This window comes from Dasypus novemcinctus, chromosome 25 (genome assembly GCF_030445035.2).
Source record: "Dasypus novemcinctus isolate mDasNov1 chromosome 25, mDasNov1.1.hap2, whole genome shotgun sequence".
Classification (NCBI taxonomy): domain Eukaryota; kingdom Metazoa; phylum Chordata; class Mammalia; order Cingulata; family Dasypodidae; genus Dasypus; species Dasypus novemcinctus.
In genome coordinates, this window is record NC_080697.1 from 36,299,535 (window position 1) to 36,320,859 (window position 21,325).

Here is a 21,325-nt window from a genome sequence, read left to right on the forward strand (position 1 = left end):
AGTTATAACAAACCACACTAATGAAAAATGTTGTTAATGGGGAAAAGTGTAAAAGGGTAAGGGGTAAGGAAGCAGCTATGACACACTCAGTTGGGCTCCCATCTACCATATGGGAGGCCCTGGGTTCACGTCCTGGCGCCTCCTTGTGAAGGCAGGCTTGCCGGCATGTCACAGAAAGCTGCTGGCCCACAAGCATCATGGAGTGCTGAGTCAGCAAGGTGACACAACAAAAAGGGGAGTAAAAAAAAAAAACACAGAAGAGTGCACAGTGAATGGACACAGAGAGCAAAAACAACAACAAGCAAGCTGCAAGTGGGGGAGAATAAATAAAAATAAACACAGACACACAAAAGAACAAACAGTGAATGAACACAGAGAGGAGACAGCAACCAAGCTGCAAGGGGGGAGGGAATTTAAAAATAGGGTAAGGGGTAGGGTATGTGGGAATCCCCCTATATTTTTGATGTATCATTTATTCAGTTTAAAGCTTGTTTAAAAATTAAATTAAATTAAAATTTTTAAACATACAGTCTTATAAACTATATTGCATATCCAGGACAAGAGTCAGATGAAGAAAAGCTGATAAAATATGAACAGTTAAACTTAAGTTACTCTAAAGGTCCAGAATAAGTTGGACTAAGTATCAAAGAAGAACCTTAATACAAAACCAAACAACAATAAAACCCTAGACAAGAAAGAGAATTATCTCATCAGGATAATCAGAATTAACTCATCAAGATAACCAGATGTCCAGACATCAGCAAAAAATTACAAGCCGTACTAAGAAACAGGAAACCAATTAAAACCTCAGAGGAGACACAGAAGGTAGAACAACTAATTAGCTATTAGGGAATGGCAAATCAAAACTACAATGAGATATACCCTCTTACACCCATTAGACTGGCAGCTATTACAAAATCAGAGGACTACAAATGTTGGAGAGGATGTGGAGGAATAGGCACTCTCATTCACAGCTGGTGGGAATGCAGAAGGATCCAGTCACTGTGGAGGACAGTTTGGCAGTTCCTCAAAAAACCAGCTAAAGATTTCCACATGACCCAGCAATTCCAGAAGAACTGAAAACAAGGGCATGAACTGACTTATGCACACCAATGTTCACAGCAGCATTATTCACTATTGCCAAAAGATGGAGTCAACCCAAAAACCCATCAACAGATGAATGGATAAATAAAATGTGGTATATACATACAATGGAATACTACTCAGCTCTAAGAAGGAATACAGTAGTAACACATGGGATAACATGGATGAATCTTGAGGACCTTATGTTGAGTGAAGCAGCCAGGCATTGAAGGACAAATACTATATGGCCTCTATGGTAAGAATTAATCAAATCAAGCTGTCTCAGAAAGCTAGAGACTGGAAGGTAGGCTTACAGGAAATAGGTGGGGAGAGGAAGGTTGTGAGTCTATGATAAAAGTGAAATCTATGATAAAGTAGAGGTAAGTAGTTGTGCAATGAAGGAATAAGGCAGGGTTATAGGGATACTATTAGATTGGGCTTTGCAGGCTTGAGGGAGCCTAGAGTTGGGAGGATGGGTCTGATGGTCCATAGAATTGGGTGGAGAATTGGGGGAGCAGGTGAGCACGGGAGATTGGCAAGTATGTGGTTGAAACCATATTGTTGAGAAAACTCTTTAGAAAATACAATAAGAAAGGGTTACGAGTTTAGGGTCTTTGATGGGGGACATTTGACACAGGGTGCACCTGGGGCAGGCTTCTAGGGAGTGTGTGAGTACTCATCTTGTCATAGTGTGTTATATCAGTGAGTGGAGACCATACAATGAGCAGGAAGGTGTTTTACTCCCATCTGGGGAGGCCTGATGTTCTCAAACAGAGGGGAGAATATCTCTCAAGAGCATGGGTAGCTCCCAATGGGAGAGGACAGACTAGTGTGTTAAGCCCTCAGCATTGTTGCAGGTATCTATGGATCTTGTCCTTCAGGCAGTAAAGCTTGGTTGTCACTGTGGCCCCCCAGGGGGGGCAGGGTAAAGAGGAATAGCGTAGGTGGAAGAGGGGGTAACTGATGGGCAATGGAGGTGTTCAGCATGATCGTATGGTGATAGATGCACCATATTAAATTTCACCAAAAATTTGTAGAGGTTTATGGTCTAAAATGTAAACCATAGTATAAACCATAATGTAACCATGATTGGTAGCTATGTTTCAATATTTGTACATTAGTTGTAGCAAATGTAACATCCACATGTAAAAAGATCATTGCTAGGAAGGAGGGAGGAGAGGGAGAATGCTGGGTAGGTGGAGGCCTCCTGTTTTCTATATATGACTTCATTGTGACTTAAAACTTTTTTGAAGACAAAAAAAAAAAGATGTGAGACACTGAGGAAGAAATAGAAGAGACTTCCTTGCCACTGTATGTAAAGGACAACACCTATTACAGTGATGAAAGGCAAAACATCAAAAATCAATTTTTATGATATTTTTCATTTTTTAATACCCCAATTTATTTTTTACTTTTAGTTTTTCTAAATTATTATGTATTTTATTTCTAATCTTTAAACCTACCATTACTATTTCATTTTCCTATTAATTGAATTTGACAATATATAAAGCTTCATTTTGAAGAAGTTTTTAAGATCACAGAGCCATTAAATTATAACAGGGGAGGAGCATTTATGTGGGTGTCATTGATGCGGGATGCATAGGTGGGAGGGAGTTTTCCAGGGCATGCGTACAGGGTATATAGATATGTTTAAATGTTTGTTGGGTATTTACATAGTGGATAGAGTTTCACACAATAACTGAGGGGTACTTAATTTCCATCCTGGGGAGTTCAGTTGCATTCCCCAGTGGAACAGCAACAATTCCCCAAGTAAAAGGGCAAATACCAGTGAAGAAGGATGGTCCAATGATGGGACCTTGATACCGATGACTATGTTTATGAGCCCATGTGCTTACAATCTCAACTTGGCCTAGAGCTGCAGGGTGCCTAAGAGTTACCTCCTGAGAGCCTCCATGTTGCTCAAATGTGGCCACTCTCTAAGCCAAACTCAGTATATAAATGTATTACCTTCCCCCTAGTGTGGGACATGACTGCTGGTGATGAGCCTACCTTGTACCAAGGGATTACAACCAAGCATCAGCTGGTGATGCAACTAGGAAAAAATCTTGAATAAAAGGGGGAAATGGTAAAGACAAATGAGTTTATATGGCTAAGAGACTTCAAAATGAGTTGGGATGTCATCAGAGGGGTCATGCTTATGCACATCTCAGCAGGAACTAAGAGACAGCCAAAGTAGATACAACCTCATATAGTGGTGCTCCTGAGGGCTACAGAGACACACAGGTCATAGAGTCAGCTACAAAGACACACAGGTCTTACAGTCATGGTAGATAGCTCTGGAGTTCAGTGCCTTGCCAGTTGGCCCTACTTTGGAATTTGCGCTCCTGAGTGTGATGGAGTTGGACTCAGATGTGACTTCTCTACACATGCCTCTTCTGTCATTTTACGGAAGCTCTGATTGGTGCTGGGGTTGGTGTATGCCCAGGAGACATGAATCTCTGGACTGTCCATGTGCCAGCTGGGCCCTCAGCCTCAGCAGAGTTGTAACACCTACTCTCCAATTCATTGGACTTACCCAGGTCAGCTAACAAGGAGGTGGGATAGTCAACCACCACACCAAGGAACTGGGAGAGTCTACAAGTGCAAGCAGGAGAAGTCCATCCATCAACCATATGGTATCTAAGACCCCTTTCAGTTTAGAGGCGGAGTGGGCATTGCCATCCCAGGTTCCTCAGGATGGGGGAATAAAATATGGATTAGAGTGAACTTACTAGTATATCTATTGTGACTCTAGCAATGGAAGAAATTATGTCATTGATGTGGTAACAGTGGCCATGGGAGTTTATGAAGGCAGGGAAGGGGCAAAAAAAGATGTGGTATGGGTGCATTTTGGGATCTTGGGTTTGTCCTATATGATATTGTGGGGACAGATGCAGGACATTATACAGCCTGCCATAACCCACTGAATGGACTGGGAGAAAGTGTAAACTACAATGTAAACTATAATCCATGCTATATAGCAGTGCTCCAAAATGTATTCATCAAATGCAATGAATGTACCACACTAATGAAAAAAAAAACTGCCTTGGTCAAAAAAACATGCTGCTAGCACAAGTATAGATACATAAATCAATGGGATCAAATTGAGACTTCAGAAATAGACCCAACATCTATGGCAAATTGATTTTTGACAAGACTTCCAGATCTACTCAATTGAGAAAGAATTGTCTCTTCAACAAATGATGCAGAAGAACTGAATACTCATATGCAAAAGAATGAAGGAAGACCATTATCTCACACAATATACAATATTTACTGCAAAATGTATCAAAGACCTAAGTATAAGAACCAAGATTATAAAACCCTTAGAAGAAAATGTAGGAAAGCATCTTTAGGATCTTGTGTTAGGCAGTCGTTTCTTATATTTTATACCCAAAACACAAGCAACTAAAGAATAATAGATAAAAAGATTTATTTAAACTTAAAACTTTTGTGTGGCAAAGGACTTTACCATAAAAGTGAAAAGACAACAAATGCATAGGGAGAAAGATTTGGAAACCACATATCTGATAAGGTTGTAATATCCAGAATATATAAAGAAACCCTACAATTCAACAATAAAAATACAAACAACCTAATTGAAAATGGGCAAAAGACTTGAATAGACATTTCTCCAAAGAGAATATATAAATGGCTAGAAAGCATGTGAGAAGATACTTGCTATCATCATCTATTAGGGATATGCAAATCAAAATCTCAATGACATACCATTTCACAGCCATTAAAAATGACCCCCATTTTTAAAAAATCTCAGAAAACTACAAGTGTTGGAGAGGATGTGGAGAAATAGGAACACTCATTCATTGCTGATAAGAATGTAAAATGGTGCAGATGTTGTGGAAGATAATTTGGTAGTTACTCAGAAAGCTAAGAATCTACTTAACATATGACTTGACAATCCCTCTAGTAAGAATGTGCCCAAAAGATATTATTAAGTTAGGACTCGAACAGATATTTTCACATCGATTTTCATACTGGCATTATTCACAATTGCCAAAAATGGAAGCAACCCAAATGTCCCATCAAACAATGAATGGATAAACAAAATGAGGTTCAAAAATACAATGTAATAGTCTTCAGTTGTAAAAAGGAATGAAGTCCTAATACATGTGACAACATGGATGAAACTTGAAGAAATTATGCTGAGTGAAATAAGCCAGACACAAGAGGACATATATTGTATAAACTCACTGATATGAAATAATTAGAATAAGCAAACTCATAGATTTAGAATCTAGAATATAGTTTACCAGGGGCTGGCTTGGGCATACGGAATGGGGAGTTAATGATTAATTAATATGGTATTTCTATATAAGTTTTGGGAGTAGATGAAGGTGATATTAGCACAGTTTTGTGAGTGTAATTAGCATCACCGAATTGTATTTGTGAATGTGGTTAAAAAGAGATGTTTTAGGTCATCGATACATCACTATAGTAAAAATTAAAGGACAAAACATAGGACTGTACAGCACAGTGAACCCTAGTGTAAATGATGAACTATAGTTAATAGTACAATTTAAAAAATATTTTTTCATGAATTGTAATAAACATACCACACTAATGAAAGGTGTTAATGATAGGGTAGTGTATGGGGAAAAAGTACACTACAGACTTTATTAAATTGTACAAATTTTATGTTTTTTCATCAATTGAGATGCCAAGTTTTAACAATAGGGAGTATATGGGGTTATATGGGAACACCGTATTTCTTACAAGATTTTTCTGTATATCTACAACTTTTATAATTAAAAAATAGAAAGTACTAACATATGTTAGTACCTATAATACTAATTATAATATATAATATATATGATATTATATAATAACTATATCTATGTAGATACACACATGCAATATTTATATGTATGTCTTAGTTTTCTACCCAGCTCTCCAGCTCCAGCTTTCCCCATGCCCTCTCTCATAATTTGTGAATTTACTGCACTGAATTTTTTCACAACTGCTCTGATTTCTCTTACTTCCAGACTTCACCCATGTTATTCGCTTCTCTCCTTCAAATGGCTGCCTCGTAACTAGCCTTCAGGTCATAGCACAGTGGCACTTTCACTTGGTTATCTTTCCTGTACCAGGGAAGGCTAGAAATTGGCTAGGGTCCTACGAGAACCTATGCATCCCCTAGTGTGACTCCTACCTTATTCTCATTTCTGTGGAATTATCCTGATTAACTTCTAGAAAAAAAGGGCCATGGTCTGTTAAGTTTACCTCTGTCTTACCCAGGCCTAGCCTGGAGTGACCTAAGGACAAATGAATACGTAAATGAAACGACAAATGAAAGCTCTAACCCAGGCACAGAGACACACTGGTGTAAAAACAGGTGGGGATCAGCAAGTTGTTTGGTTTCAGTGGAGGCTTATTAGGTGGATTGCAGACTCTCAAAATTATAACTCCATATATGCCCCAGGACCTTGAATGCTTGGCTTCTAGGGATCTGGATCTCGTTTTTCCTTTTTATTCTGTTTTATTTGGGGGGAGAGGGGGATTGTTCCTGGAAAGATGGATAAAAATCTTGCTGTCAACACTAAAACACTTAACCACATCACGGCGAGAAGCCTCGTGCAGTGCTCAGCGCTGGTAGCAGGCGGTTACTCTGTAAAGTATGGGTCCAGCTGGAGTCTGGTGGGATCAAAAGAGAGGGACTGGAAGTAAAAAGGGACAAGCATGTTCAATCATCAACATGCTACATGATTGTCTTATTTAAAACAGTGCACAGTGTTTGAAGTTTGCCTCTCCCTCTTTGTGATATTCTTCCCAGTCATCTCATCTAGCCTATTGTTTCTCCAAAACAGCTTGGAATCACACAAATGATTTCCATTATTTGTATGATAATAGGGAAAAATAAGAAAGTTCATTTACCTTCTCTTTAATTTTTTTAATGACAGTTACTTTCTTACATCATCCCAAACTTTTTTCTTAGTGATTTTTCTGGTGGAAACTTTCACATCCACTTGATAAGAAACAAAAATTTCAATCCGGGCCTTTTTCTCTCTGTGTTTTTCTCTAAACTTATAAAAATAGAATAGTAACTAACTTCCCGTATGTCTTAGTTACAAGCACTAAAGTCCTAAGTACTTTACAATAATGAACTCATTTAATCCTCACAACCACCCTAGGAAGTAAGAACTCCTATTATTTCCATTTTATAGATGAGGAAAGTAAGGCACAGAGGTCGATCACTTCCTTGAGGTCAGACGCTGAGTCGCTGATGAAATCATGCTTCAAACGGGTGGTCTGCCCAGTCAGGTGAACAGCCAGGTGAATACCGCCTTTCTGTGAGAAAACCAGGTAGCGGGCCATTTTCAGGCCAGTGGCCCTCAGGTTAAGTTGCTCTTGCTGACGGAAGGAGCCAGATGAATCCTTGTCACAACCCTCCGAAGTGGCATCGTTAGCGACATCGTCTCAGTTACAGAAACCACCCCGGAGCTGGAAGACTGCATTTGCGTAACCCGGTTTGCAAATGTCAGAACCAGGATTAGATTCCAGGCCCACAGACGCCACGGCCCTTGCTTTTCCTCCCCTGTCACGCTGGTTCCCAAGAAACCTCGAGTAAGGACACGCTGGCGAAGCACAGATATTTTATTTTCCTCTTTCCATAGGAACCTGAGCCACCCCAAGCCTGAACAATCGAACTGAAGGGCTCTTCTGTGGAGAAACGAGACTGCCATTTTTACCAGACCTATGAATTCTCCTTCTGGCTTCACAGAAAAATATGACACAATGGGGAAAAACTTAAAAAGAAAGTGAGGGCTCACACCCTCCATGGCTGACTCAAAAATTTCTACAAGTGCCCTGTATTTATAGCTGAAAAGAGGGAAACAGGGAGCAGCAGCTGCTGTGGTATTTCGAAGAACTTAGGGCTTCCTACCAAAATAGTCCCTGAACTTCTGAAACTCTCATTCTAATAGTCTCGAGGAGGAGTGAACCAATATCCGAGAATTTCAGATGATGTTTTTAGTCTTGAAATAAAGTGTGCTTGCCTCCCTTCATCATTGCTCATTTGCCCTGTGTGTTGAGCTGTGTTGTTTGCCACAAGAGAAGGTCACGTGCAGGGCCAGTGCTGAGAGAAAGTTGGATTAGGGCTCGATATTAAAAAAAAAAAAAAAAAAAAAAAACTTCAAAATATTTACATTACAAAATATTCAGTCAAGAAAAAAATTAAAACATGCTCATCAAATTAAAAAAAAAAACAAGTAGTAATTCTTGTTTTTCAGCTTAATATATGGCTTATTAAAATTAAGCCACAGATGCCATGGCGTATTTGCATATTATGTATCTCTATTCCCTATATGAATATATTAAACTCAAAATGTTATATGCCATATGCATAGATCCACTCTTTCATTAAAAACAGTACTAATGGCAGAGTTAGGATGAATCAAAGACAAGTCCATTGATTACCACCCTCAATCCAGAAAACTTTATTATCCTTCATTTTATTTTTCTTCTTTCCTCAACCCTCATCAGCAAGTCCTCCTGGTTCTTGCCCTTAAACTGCATTTTAAACCTGCACGTGGGTCTTTACCACCCCTGCTCTCCCTTCGGTCCGGGTTCCCTTTAGCTCCTGCCTGAATCTCTGAACAGGCTTCCAGCTGATCCCTTATGTTGTGTTCTTGATTTTCTCGTCTGTTATCTGCATGTGGTAAAGGTGACTGTAGTTGGTAGCGGTTGTTTTTGCCCTCTCTGGAGTCAGAGCTCCGCCTTTTGTTGCTGAGAGCCTCCCCCTCCTCCACTGCATTCCGCCTGGGTGAGGCTGTTGGGTTAGGAGACCCTCCCTCTTGCTGTGGGGAGGGCATGTGATTCAAGCGAAGCATCAGCAATGGCTCTGGAGTTGGAATCCTGAGCGAGGACGGCAAGAACTGAAAACATTTGAAGCTGACAATCTGTCCATTTGTGTTTCTGTGCTTGGTGTACTCTGGTTCCTTGTCTTTCTAAGAGCTATTTGTTGATTTGATCATTTCAGATTTTTTTTTTCAATTAATTTAGCCAGAACTGGTTAGTTTTCCTTGTAGCCCCCAAACCCTAACTGATTAAGAGATCTTTCGATCTACATTATTCCTGTTTCCTCTGCTTAAAACTCCGTCTCCCCAGTGTGCTTAGACTACAATCCAAGCCTTATCAGAGTGCTGATTGATCAGGCTCTGCCTCTGTTCCCGGTGTTCTCTCCTGCCAATGTTTCTCACACTCGCTGCTCTCCAACTGCAAGGTCTGCTCTTGACTCACGGAACATCTACACTTTCTCAGCCGTATGACATGACCTAGCTTTTTCAGAAGACTATCCCTGCACTCTAAAATGCCTGACTCCTTCTCGCCCTTTCATTCGTAACAAAGCCCTCCTGATAACTGATATGAGGAAAGCTACCATCTTTTGTTCACCATCCCAAACTTGTTCTTTTAAAGTTTTTATTACAGCTGGCTCATCACTTGTCTTGGTTTGCCCTTTCTATTTGATTATAAGTCCCAAGACCAGGAATTTGGGATCTTGTTTGTATTGTTCGCCTGTGCCTTCCAATACACTGCCTGGGCCACTCAATAAATATTTGTTGAATTTTGAACAAATGAACTAATGATCTCTTCTAGCCTAGGCTAAGAAAGCATGAAATAAATCTCTGGGTTATTGACTTCTTTCTTTAATATCTGGAATGTTATGTTGTGCCTTTCCATCTCAAATGGGCCTATAATATCTCCACTGGCACTCTCTCTGTCCCTATGATTGCTTTTTATCTCAGAGCTCACCACGGGAAAATGTATTTGTGTAGCATGGGAACCATTTTCCTAGGGGGGTGAGAATAACAGAAAGGGATGCTCAGGAAAGCAGTTCACAAAATTTCCCTCAAGGGTTAGACGATTTATATGGTCAAGCTGTTTAATCTCCCTGAAATGACATTTTCCCCAGTAATCTATTCATTCCATATCAGACTACTGAAGGATCAAGTAAGATGATACATATAAAAGGAATCTATAAACTGTGAAGCATTATCCAGACATTATATTGTTACCGTGATGATAATGGTGGTGGTGGTATTGAGAAATAAGTCTTCAGGGCATTATTTTCCAAACTGTGATTGTGAAATCGCATTCTGAGAGATTTAATAGATGCAAACAAACAAACCTGTGTTCAAACAGTTTGATAAATAAAATACTATGAAATGAAGCAATGTTAAGTAATGATAAGTAATTGCACATACCTTGGAAAGGGCTGCTCCCTCTTTCCTGCCACCTCTCCTCTTACCATAACCCCCCAAGCGTTAGTTCTCAAAAGGTAAGGGCTGGATCTTATGGGCAATTTTCTTCAGTGTGTTTTCAAAGCAATATGCCCATTGTAGACAATTTAAAACATGTTCATAAATAGAAAGCAACTATAAAAAGAGGAAAGAAGTTGAGGTCTTTTTTCGTTAATTTTTAAAAATAAGAGTCATTTCAAGCCAACATATATTTTTCCAAATAAGCATCACCAATATATGTAACTTAGAACTTGGGAAGTTATTCTTATAAAAAAATCAATGATGAGATAAGAGAAAGAAAGAGGGATAGAGTTAGACTGGATGAACATGTGCTAGGTTCATTTCATACATCAGGAAATTGAGGCTCCAATTGGTTGAATTAATTATTTACTTTAAATTACATAACTACAAAGCAAAAGGGCAGACATTGAAATCCTTCTGACTCCAAAATCTTTGTTCTTTCCCCCATCGCATAGGACATTTGTTTCCTTTTTCTCACTGCCTTATTCCTTAAGACCAGGGTATCCAAAGGACCCACTACTTAATTTTGCACATGGCAGTACAAATTTTCAAAGGACCCTGGATGAGCTTCTTTATCTTTTTTTCTCTCAAAAGGCTCCACACTCTAAATTTCTTGAAAGTTTACCCTAATATCAAATTACTTGTTTAGTTTGTGTAGCATCTTTGAAGATACTGTGCAAATCTTTTTAATTGCATGGAAAATTATGTTTGTGACAGAGCAATTATGGAGGAATTAGTTCAATATGGTACCATTTGGGGGTATGTAATAGGCATGGCAGAGAGCTCATTGCAGACCACCAAATATTTTTCCCTTGGAGTGAAAGGGCATTGTGAAATTCTCCCACACTTATAATCTCTAGCTTTCCTTCCTCTGATACATTATTTGCATAAAATTGGAATAAGACTTTACAGGAACCAGGGCTGGGAACAAAGTGGGCCAAGTCTCCCTGGTTTTGCTCCTGCCAAATAATCTGTAAATTATAGTCCATTGCAGTTTTTCATTAATTGCATATATTCTTTTTCATTTGGCTGCAAATTCCATCACTTTGGCCAAAAATGTGTACTTCTGCGACAGCACAATGTAAGCACTTTGAAAGGACAGGCAGTTCAGAAAGAGTAGGTAATTATACCAAGAAAACAAAGTACAAGAGGAGAATAAAGCTGAAAAGACTGAAATGAGAAAAAAAATAAAAAGATTAAATAAAGTGAAGTCACCTTGTTGTGTTTTAAATAACCAGATAAATTCTGCAAGAAGGTAAGGACCAGATCTGCTTGCTCGCTCTTGCTCCCTCTCTTATTTTTAAAGTTTCTCTGCCTGTGCAGTGACACTCTTGACTGTTCTCCTCCTTTCTCCATGATCAGAGGTCATCAGAACATCTTTGTCTGAGACATGCAACCATCAACCATCTTTTGCTTCAGATCATCTCTGAGTGCCCAGAACCACCTTTACTGAGCATCTTGTGCAAGTGAAAAGCCTCAGTCCACCCTCTGTGCAATCCTAAAACTTATAGTTCTCTCTCACTGACACTCTTTGTTAGGTCTTATCATTCCCATTTTTTTTTTAAGGGAAAACTGAGAATAAGAAATCCATATGGATTTGCCCAAGAATTCACTGCAAGATCTTTAGAAGAATCAGATTTCAAGGCTAGACAGCTTGCCTTCAGCTGGGCAGATGTTTCTGTTTGAGATGTGATCGCCATTCTCTTCCTTCCTTGAAACCCTTCAGAGACGGTGTGAAAAGTGTCTTACCACTGTCTTCCAAAGAAGGCTTTGGATTTATATGTTTTAAATAAGTCAACTAAAATCTCTTGTGTTGGTGATAGGGTGTATTTTCAATCTTTACTGTAGCGCATTTGTCAAAACTCAACAACTCTACATTGAAAATGTAAATTTAACTGGTTGTAAAGTATACCTTAATTACACAAATGGAGAAAATCTCATGATTTCTCTTTTTTCCAATAGAAGCCAAAGAAGGTAATCCCTGGCCTCATTATTAAGCAAAATTCATTCCCATGAGGGAATGAATCATCAGTTGTTAGGTTTCTCACCACCCTAAGCCTGGGCACCTTTGAAAAACCAATCTTATTGGAAACAAAATACTATAAATGCCATTTACAGTTGGCAAAAATATATAAACAAAAATCTTCTTATCTATAGTTCTTTACTATCCTAGAGAGAAGAACCTCTATTATTTAAACAAACTATTTGAGTTGCTTAGGACTAGTAGACTGGAAATGTTTTGCAGGACATTATTTCCCCATATTTAATCACATAATTATATGTATTTTAATGGAAAGCTAATTTGTAATTTCTGAATAGTCAACATCCTGCTATGGTAGAGTTTTAAGAATAGTCAAACAGTCTTCCTTAACATTTTATACTTTACCCAGTCTGTCCCAGGGTTCACTCCAGAGTTATGAAAATCTCAAAAGAGGGAGTGAAAAGTAATTTTATGTTATACTTTACTTCTTACTGTTTTTAAAGAGTAAGCAAGACCAAGATAGATGAACTTTTCAGACAGGTTGGATTTATAGCCTGCTAAAAATGAAAGCTTTTGGAAAAAGAAAATGTGTGCACACAATCTCCAAATGCTCCTCTTCTACCATGATATGGAATTATCTTGGAATAGTCCTCTCAGGCGATATTATTTTGCTTCTCAATGGCTGTTTATACCTTGACTGTGCCAAGGGATTTCTTTCTTTAGTTTCTCATGTCTTATCAGCCTTGGTTTGGATAGCCACCATGTATATTCTGGAGACACTGGGACTTCATGTGGGCATTAGGGCTTACATAAATTTTGAGGGAGCTCTGGGAGAAATGATCAGGAGGGCTACAGTTAGGAGATGAAAACAGCTGCCAGGGAACTTGTCTGGAAATGCCAAAGGCTATAGTTCTCAAGAGCTCAATGGGTGTGAAGGTTTGGCTAATGTGTCAAAATGGCCAGGTAATGGTGACCAGCTATTTGGTTAAGCAAGCTCTGAGCTAATTGTAATGCAAAGGCATTTCATGGACTTTAATTATCAGTGAGTTGATGGCATCTATGGCTGATTATAATCAACTGAGGAGACTGCCTTCAGCATTGAGTGAACTCTCATCCAATCAGTTGAAGGCCTTAAAAGAAAAAGTGATTTCAGCATTCAGGTAGAGCATTCCCATCTTTACCCCAGGCAGCAGGTGCTTCATCAGGGACCTTCATCGGAGTCCCTGGCTTGAAGCCTGCCCTGCAGAATTTGGACTTTTGCATCCCATGGTCACGTGAAGACAATTTTATAAAATCTCATACAATTTACCGATATCTTCTGTCACTTCTGTTTCCCTGGAGATCCCTGACTAATATGCTGGGAAACTGCTGTGCTTCCCAAGAGTGCCTGAGAAAACTACCAACCGTCTGGCTCTGCAGCAGCAGGGCAGGTGTGTCTCAGACACTTGCAGAAAAGCCTCCATGAGGTTCACATCAGCCCATGTCTGCCTGCCACCACCTCCAGAAAACCATGGAGCTCCTCTTCTGTGTCTAGAGCCATGATCCGTGTGGGTTTCTGTCATCAATCAGCAAACTCTAACCTGGTAACATGCAGGGAAAGAGATCCTAGGAAATAGCCTTGTTCCTGGCTTCTCCTTCTATTGGAGAGAGCAGGCCAGGGCGATGCTGTTAACAATAGGTCATCTGTCACATATACACTGCTCCATCTTCCCTGAATAGTATTCCTCTCACTTCTGTCCTTCAGGACTCACCTTAAGAGTCACAGATTCAAATAAACTTTCCTGAATGAACCAATCTAAAGTTTCTCCTTCCTAAAAGTCCCTCTCACAATATTCTAATTTTTCCTTCATGGTGCTTTTTGCAATTTGCAAGTAAGAATCTGTTGGGTTTACTATTTGTAGTCTATGTCTAATGTGAGCTTCTGTAAGTGCAGGTACCCTGTGTGCTCTATTTGCCTCTTTTTGCCTAATGCACATCACCATCAACAAATATTTTTAAATTAAATTTCTGTATGTAAATTTTCATTATGAAATATCTTGGGAGCACATTTTACCATTCAAGATATATGTAACCATCTCAAAAAATAAAATAAGAAGGTATTCTTAGCATCTATTATTTGCAAGGCACTTTTCTAGGTACTAAGAGAGATATCATAGAAATACTAAAGAGAATGTTGTTCATGCCCTGCTTTTCAATAATTTAGCATTGTACACATTGGTTCTAACATAACCAAAAGCCTAACCCAAAGAAGGCCTTTTATTTGTTTCTTACTTAAGGTTGAGATGGCCTCTATGCCTCATAGAAAAATATGATTCTCTTTTATTTATATCATTTATGCAAAGGTCCAAGGTTGAAGAACTCCTATTACCTTCCAAGGTTGCAAACAGGATATATGAACTGAGAAATTTGGAATTGATATGCATAGCCAAGGTTTCTGACCAACACAAATACTATTACCCAGAAAAAAAGGCTTATAAAAAGCAGTACTCTGGCAATGGCCCCCTGCATCTTAAAGCTACATATTACTATTTCAAGCTTAGTTTCAGTGAAGTTTAGTTAGTTCTTGATTCAAGGAGAAAATAAAATTTTGTGAAACTCTTTTGCTTTTGGGTAACTCAGAAATACTTCTAGATCTTTTTTTTTTCCTGCGAGAGTGGGAGACTAAAAAAAAAAAAAAAAACTTCATTCAAATGTAGTGTCATGGCATTTACCCACCAGGTTAGATGTCTATCTATTTAAGTGGGAGATTTTAATTAAAGAACATAAAGTTTAAATGGTTTGGAAAATGTCAACATGGTTTCCTATTTTGAGCCCAACACAGATGATAGAACAAGAGGGTATAAATGAAAATTAAAGAAAAACAAATTCAGAACAGATGTCAGGAAGTGTTTTTTTATTTTTTTTTCCCATGCAGAGAATCATAAATGTGTGGAATAGCTTACCAGGCAAGATAGTTAAGGCAAAAAGAGGGAGGTCATTAAATAAACAATGAGCTTGCAAATAGATTGCAAAAACAAAAAGATGTGGTGAAACAAACGGTCTATCTCTTCCCTGGTGTTTGGATGTTTTTGGAGAAAATGAAATCTTTGGACATCTCTCAAGCTTTAAATGTCTAGACCATGGAAAGAGAACTTGAAGATATTTCAATGCCTGTATCTCTATGTTTCAAATGTGAGCTTTTAGAGTGTCATATTGGAGATTCTCATTTTGGAATTCTTCCACTTAAACACATGTACTTCAGGAGAAAGATGAAGTGTGAAAACATTAAGTTCCAAGTAACCAGAGACATGGCAACTGATGAATAGACTCTGAAATGATGGATAGATATAGACTACTCCCGCATCTACTGTGTGTATTAAATAATCAGACTTAAACTTAATATTTTAGCTGATTGCAGTTGTAGTTGTTCATGATGAAGCATGTACTATATTGATAGAATTTCCAATATAGTAGAGGCTTTATTGTATTTATTGTAGGGTTTTCAGGCTTCCTGCATATATAGGACATGTCCTGTATTTAATGAATTTGTCCTGTGTCCTATATTCACTTTGTTAGGATGTCCTAAGTGCCCTGTATTGTTTTTTGAGCTATTTTTCTGCCATGGCAATTGGTGCTTCAATGACTTAAATGGCAACATTAGCTGAAAATGATATTTCTACAAACTAGGATCTGGACTAAACCTAATGGTCTCTCCTGCAGGTCTTACTGAGAGAAGACCCAAAGAGGGAATGGAGAAGAATTAAAAGAACTTACTTTTCAGATTCAAGGAAGGAAAGGACTGTTCTTTGGCCAAAGACCCAAGTTACAAACAAGTAACTATCGTTAAGAAAAGATAACTTCGCATCAGTACACATGCTTTGAAAATCACTCCAGTGGCCAAGATTCTGACAAGTAGGAAATCAATGACAGTCCCAAGCTTCTGAATATCGGCCAATTAGTGATAAATCTTGCAAATCAGTCACTGACCATCCCACATCTAGCCAACAGCCAATCAGCAAGTGCTTCACTCCAGTGCAGGCACTTCTGTAGGTCAACCCTCATCAGCAATTTTACTTTAGCAACCACAGTGACAGATGATAATCTGACAGTCCTTAAATACTCTTGTTTCTGAAAGTCCATTAATTCCTGCAGATCTGGCTTCCCAGACCTTTAGACCTCATGTCTAAAAACCAGCTTTGGCTTTGTTCAGAGAAACTGTGCCTTCCTTATAAGCATAACTATTCTTTGGGGACAAAGGGGAAGTTGAACTTTTTTTTTTGCATAAGATATTAAAGATTATTTTCTTGTTAGCTCACAAGTTTGTAACCCTTTTGATGGTTCATCCCCTATTTACAATTAGGGAGTTCAGATTTGTGAATGGCATCTTAGAGTCACTAAGATGATCAAGTTCAATCCTTTCGAGTCTCATGGTGAGTGTTATAACGCAATATTAATTTGTGTATATGTAAAACTCAAATGTCAAGATGCACGTGTAAATTTCATGATGAGTTTTCTGAATGATGGACATTTGCTAAACAAAGAAAATGTCCCTTTGAAGCTGTTTGAGTAGTATGCAAATCATTCATTCGATATTAGAAATGGTGTAAAGTAAGATAAAAATCAGCAAATACCAACAGTTGAGCATGAAAGTTCTATAATTTCTTCACTTGATACAATAAGACAATTTGTGGTTAGGAGGATTCAGAAGAAAAATATCAAATAATGGCAGCAGCATTTTAATGGCCTTCCACAAAGCATGTCACCATCAGTCTTTCAGATCAAACAGCTATTTGAATTTGCTGCTACCAGAAGTATTTTTGATTCTAAAAATTGCAAACAAAATTTTAAGTACCAAGACAAAACCTACTGCGGTAACAAAAATATGGTAATTCCACTTACTACTACAGAGATTATTAAAGATCTAAATGCCTCATGTTTTATGGTGTAATCATGAGGAGGATAAGGAAATGCAATGCAGAAAACATTTCCTTTTGCTCATGAGTAATTTTTTTCATGAAAAATGCATGCTTATAAACCTATTGAGCATAAAAACCCCTTCCACATTTTAGAAATGATAGCAAAACATTTCAGATGCTCTTTTCTTGAGGTAGAAATGAATAAGAAAATTTGTAATGTTTCTGGTAGAAGTAATACAGAAACAAATTTGGGTGAATACTTGGGTCAAAGTTCAGACAGTATATATTCAATGTTCAGGCACAGCATGAGTAATTTTATGGAAGGTTTTGACTGTTCTGCACATATTCTGCATAATGATGTTCAAAAGCATATCCTGTCTTTTCTATTGACATTAAAGCAATTGTCATAAAATTGTTCTTTTATTTCAGCATCTATTCAAACTAAGTAATTAAAGGATGTTTGTGATTTTGTTGGTGTCAAAATTCTTCCCTTTTCTCACATTCGAAAGCCTATTTACTCTCCTTAACAAATGCATTTATGAGAATCTCTAGTTTATTTCAAGCACTGAATCATACATTATATCTGAAAAAATGCCCCCAAAATTCTTGTTGACATTTTACATAATCAATTGAATGAAACCAACTTATTTCTTACTCCTAGTTTACAACCTCTCTTTAGCAATAGTAAGATATATATTGAAAGCAGAGCAAACAGTGTTATTGAAGAACTCCCTTCCTTAAAGTCGTTTGCTTGATATGTTAGGGGAAAAATTGACAAAAAAGATAAAAAGTATTCTTTTAATTGCCAGGGCTATTGATAAAAAGAGCAACATTATTTATGAACAGGAAAAGAAATACTGACTTGAAGTGGCTATTTATGGCACTTGCTACAACTATCTTTCCAAATGAATTTCATTGTTTGAAGAATTCAATTCTTTCACATCGATTTTACATAGAAATAACTTTCTAGCATGGGAACTAATGGAATCATCATGTGTAGCACTGAGGAAAGAGGGAATAAAAATTTAAAGTAACAAGTTTAAAAAAATCACTTGTCAAATTTGTGAAAAAGTTATCGGTCAGGAGATGTTCAGTGCAATTCTCAAAAAGTGAAAAGCATATTTTGCTAGTTAAGATGGCATTATGTGCTCAAACAAATCAAATACGAAGAACAATTCTCGAATGTCAGTACATGTTTAACAAACCCCTTCGTAATTCCAAAGTTGAGCATGCTGTCTCTATAATAAATTTTCAATGGACAAAGAACTAAATAAATTGTATGTTACCACCATATAACAGTGCAAATGGAACAGAGACTAGATATTTTATAAACAAGATTTGCAAAATAAGAAAACTCGGGAAGCAGACTTGGCCCAAAGGATGGGGTGTCCACCTGCCACATGGGAGGTCCCGGGTTCAAACCTCGGGCCTCCTTGACCCATGTGGAGCTGGCCCATGCACAGTGCTGATGTGCACAGGGAGTGCCGTGCCACCCAGGGGTGTCTGCCACATAGAGGAACCCCACGCACAGGAGGTGCACCCTGTGGGGGTGCTGCCCAGTGCGAATGATGGTGCAGCCTGCCTAGGAATAGCACCTCACACACAGAGAGCTGACACAACAGGATGATGCAACAAAGGGAGACACAGATTCCCTGTGCCACTGATAGGGATGGGAGTGGTCACAGAGGAACACACAGCGAGTGGACAGAGAGAACAGATAACTGGAGGAGGGGGAGGAAGGGGAGAGAAATAAAAATATATATATAAAAAAGAAAACTGTTAAGGAGAACCAAATCATATATTAAAAGATTAATTAATGGGAAAAGTATGTAATTTAGAAACAAAATTTATTTTAATCAACAAATACATTTTAGTATATGCCCATGCAATATTTCTTTTTTAATCTCAACATGCATATGCACAGACAATTAGAAATAATTCACATCACTGTGTGTCCTGTATTTTAATTTGCTAAACGTGGCAACCCTACCTCATAGATACTTCAGATCACTAAATTTTATTGATATAAAGGGCATATTATCTGATTTCTTTTCCTTGTTAATCACATAATTGTATAATTCAATTCAAAATAAAATACGCATTTATGTCTATACATATTTTTTAAGTTTTTAAATTTTTAAATTTTATTTTGTGTCCATACTTTTTTTTTTCTTTTTTATAGCATCTTTATTTTTAATGAAGCTTTAGATTACATAAATGCTACATAAAAAATATAGGAGATTCTCATATACCCCACTTCCTCCCCTCCCACAATTTCCTCCATTAACAACCTCTCTCATTAGTGTGGTACATTTGTTAAAATTAATGAACACACATTGAAGCATTGCCATTAAGCATGGTCAAATAGTTTACATTATGTTTTACACTTTGCAATGCACAATTTTATAAGTTTTGAAAAAATGTATAATGGCCTGTAACTGTCATTGCAATATCATGCAGAACAATTCAAATGGCCCCCAAATGGCCCATGTTATACCTATTCTTCCCTCTCCCTTCCCTCAGAACCTCTTCTGACAGCTATCTTTATATCAATGTTACAAATTCTTTCATCACTAGAAAAGTGAAAAATCTACTTTAGTTCACAAATGCATTCCCCCCTTAGGTTTCTGTTGCTCAATCTTGAGAGGATTTTGGCATGGTAATGCCCACTCTGCTTCCTACTGAGAGGGGCGTGAGATCCCATGGAGCACATGGGGTGAAGTCTTGCTTGCAGTTGTAGATACTTTCTGTTTTATGAAATAGGCATTGTCCATCATCATCCTTTTTTAGTTGTCCTGGGTGAGTCCAATGAACTGGAGAGTAGGTGTTGGCTGCAACTCTGCTAAAACTGAGGGTTCAACCAGCATAGGAACAGCTGTAAGATTTAAGTCTCTGGGACATGTATTTAATGGATATAGCACTAACTAGAGATTCAAATAAATGGGACAGAAAAACCATGTATAGGAACATTATAAATGAGTCTAACTATGCTACATTATGGAGATGGGTTATCATGTGTTCCAAGGTAAGGCCCACTGATGGGGTGTTGATTTCCTGGGGTTGTCTTTCTTGCCTATAGTGTCTAGATGTCTCTAGAGCCCTCTGGAACACCCTTTGTGAGGAACTGTTTACTGTGGCAGTTAGTGAGAGTCTCCTGAGACATACATGAGCATAACCTCTGGAATGACCTCTCAACTCACTTTGAAATCTTGTAGCCATAAAAACTAAATTGTATTTAATATTTCCCCTCTTGGTCAAAGTCTTTTTCCAAATGTATCGCTAGTTGGCCCTTGGTAATAATTCCTTGGTGCCAATGAGGCTCATCCCCAGGAGTCATGTCTCACATTGGGGGAAGGTGGAGAATTTATATGCTGAGTTTGACTTAGAGAAAGGCCACCAAAATATGCAACTTTAATGGTTAGAAGAGTGGAGAGGAGGAATAGCTGATTGGAAATTTATCCTAAACTCTGCTGTAATTGGCTTTGTAACATGGAGGAAGTTGACTTTTCTCTTGTGTGTTTTCTATGTTTAGAAATTCTGCAAGGAAAACAAAATCTTTTTTATTTGAGTGACTCAGCAATCACAAAATATGACTTGATTAGATGTATAGGGTATGTTTTTAGGAATCAGCTAGCTCTTATTGCTTGACTGAAATGATGCATTGACATATTCAACTATATCAATGTTTTATCAAACCTTACCAAGTAGGTAGAGATTTTGGGAAGATGGACTCAGTTATTTAGAAGGTTTAATCAAATTATATAAAAAAAAGATATGGGAGTGAATGAAGAAGAAGTCCCACATTCTCAGATACATTTTTTGTTTGTTTGTTTGTTTGTTTGCTTTTAAATGTTATTATTTTCAAGGAAATACATTTACTTAAATGGATTCTATAAACTATAACCCAGTAGAAGAAATCAAGTTTATAAATAATTCAGACGGATTTTACAATATGCGTATATTTAATTATATGAGTACTCGATGTGCTTCAAAGTTGTTAAAATATAAAGTACTCTTAAAATCCTTTACATGTTTTTAACCACTATATTGCTAAAAACTACGTTTTTTAAAATGGTAAACTTTAGCCC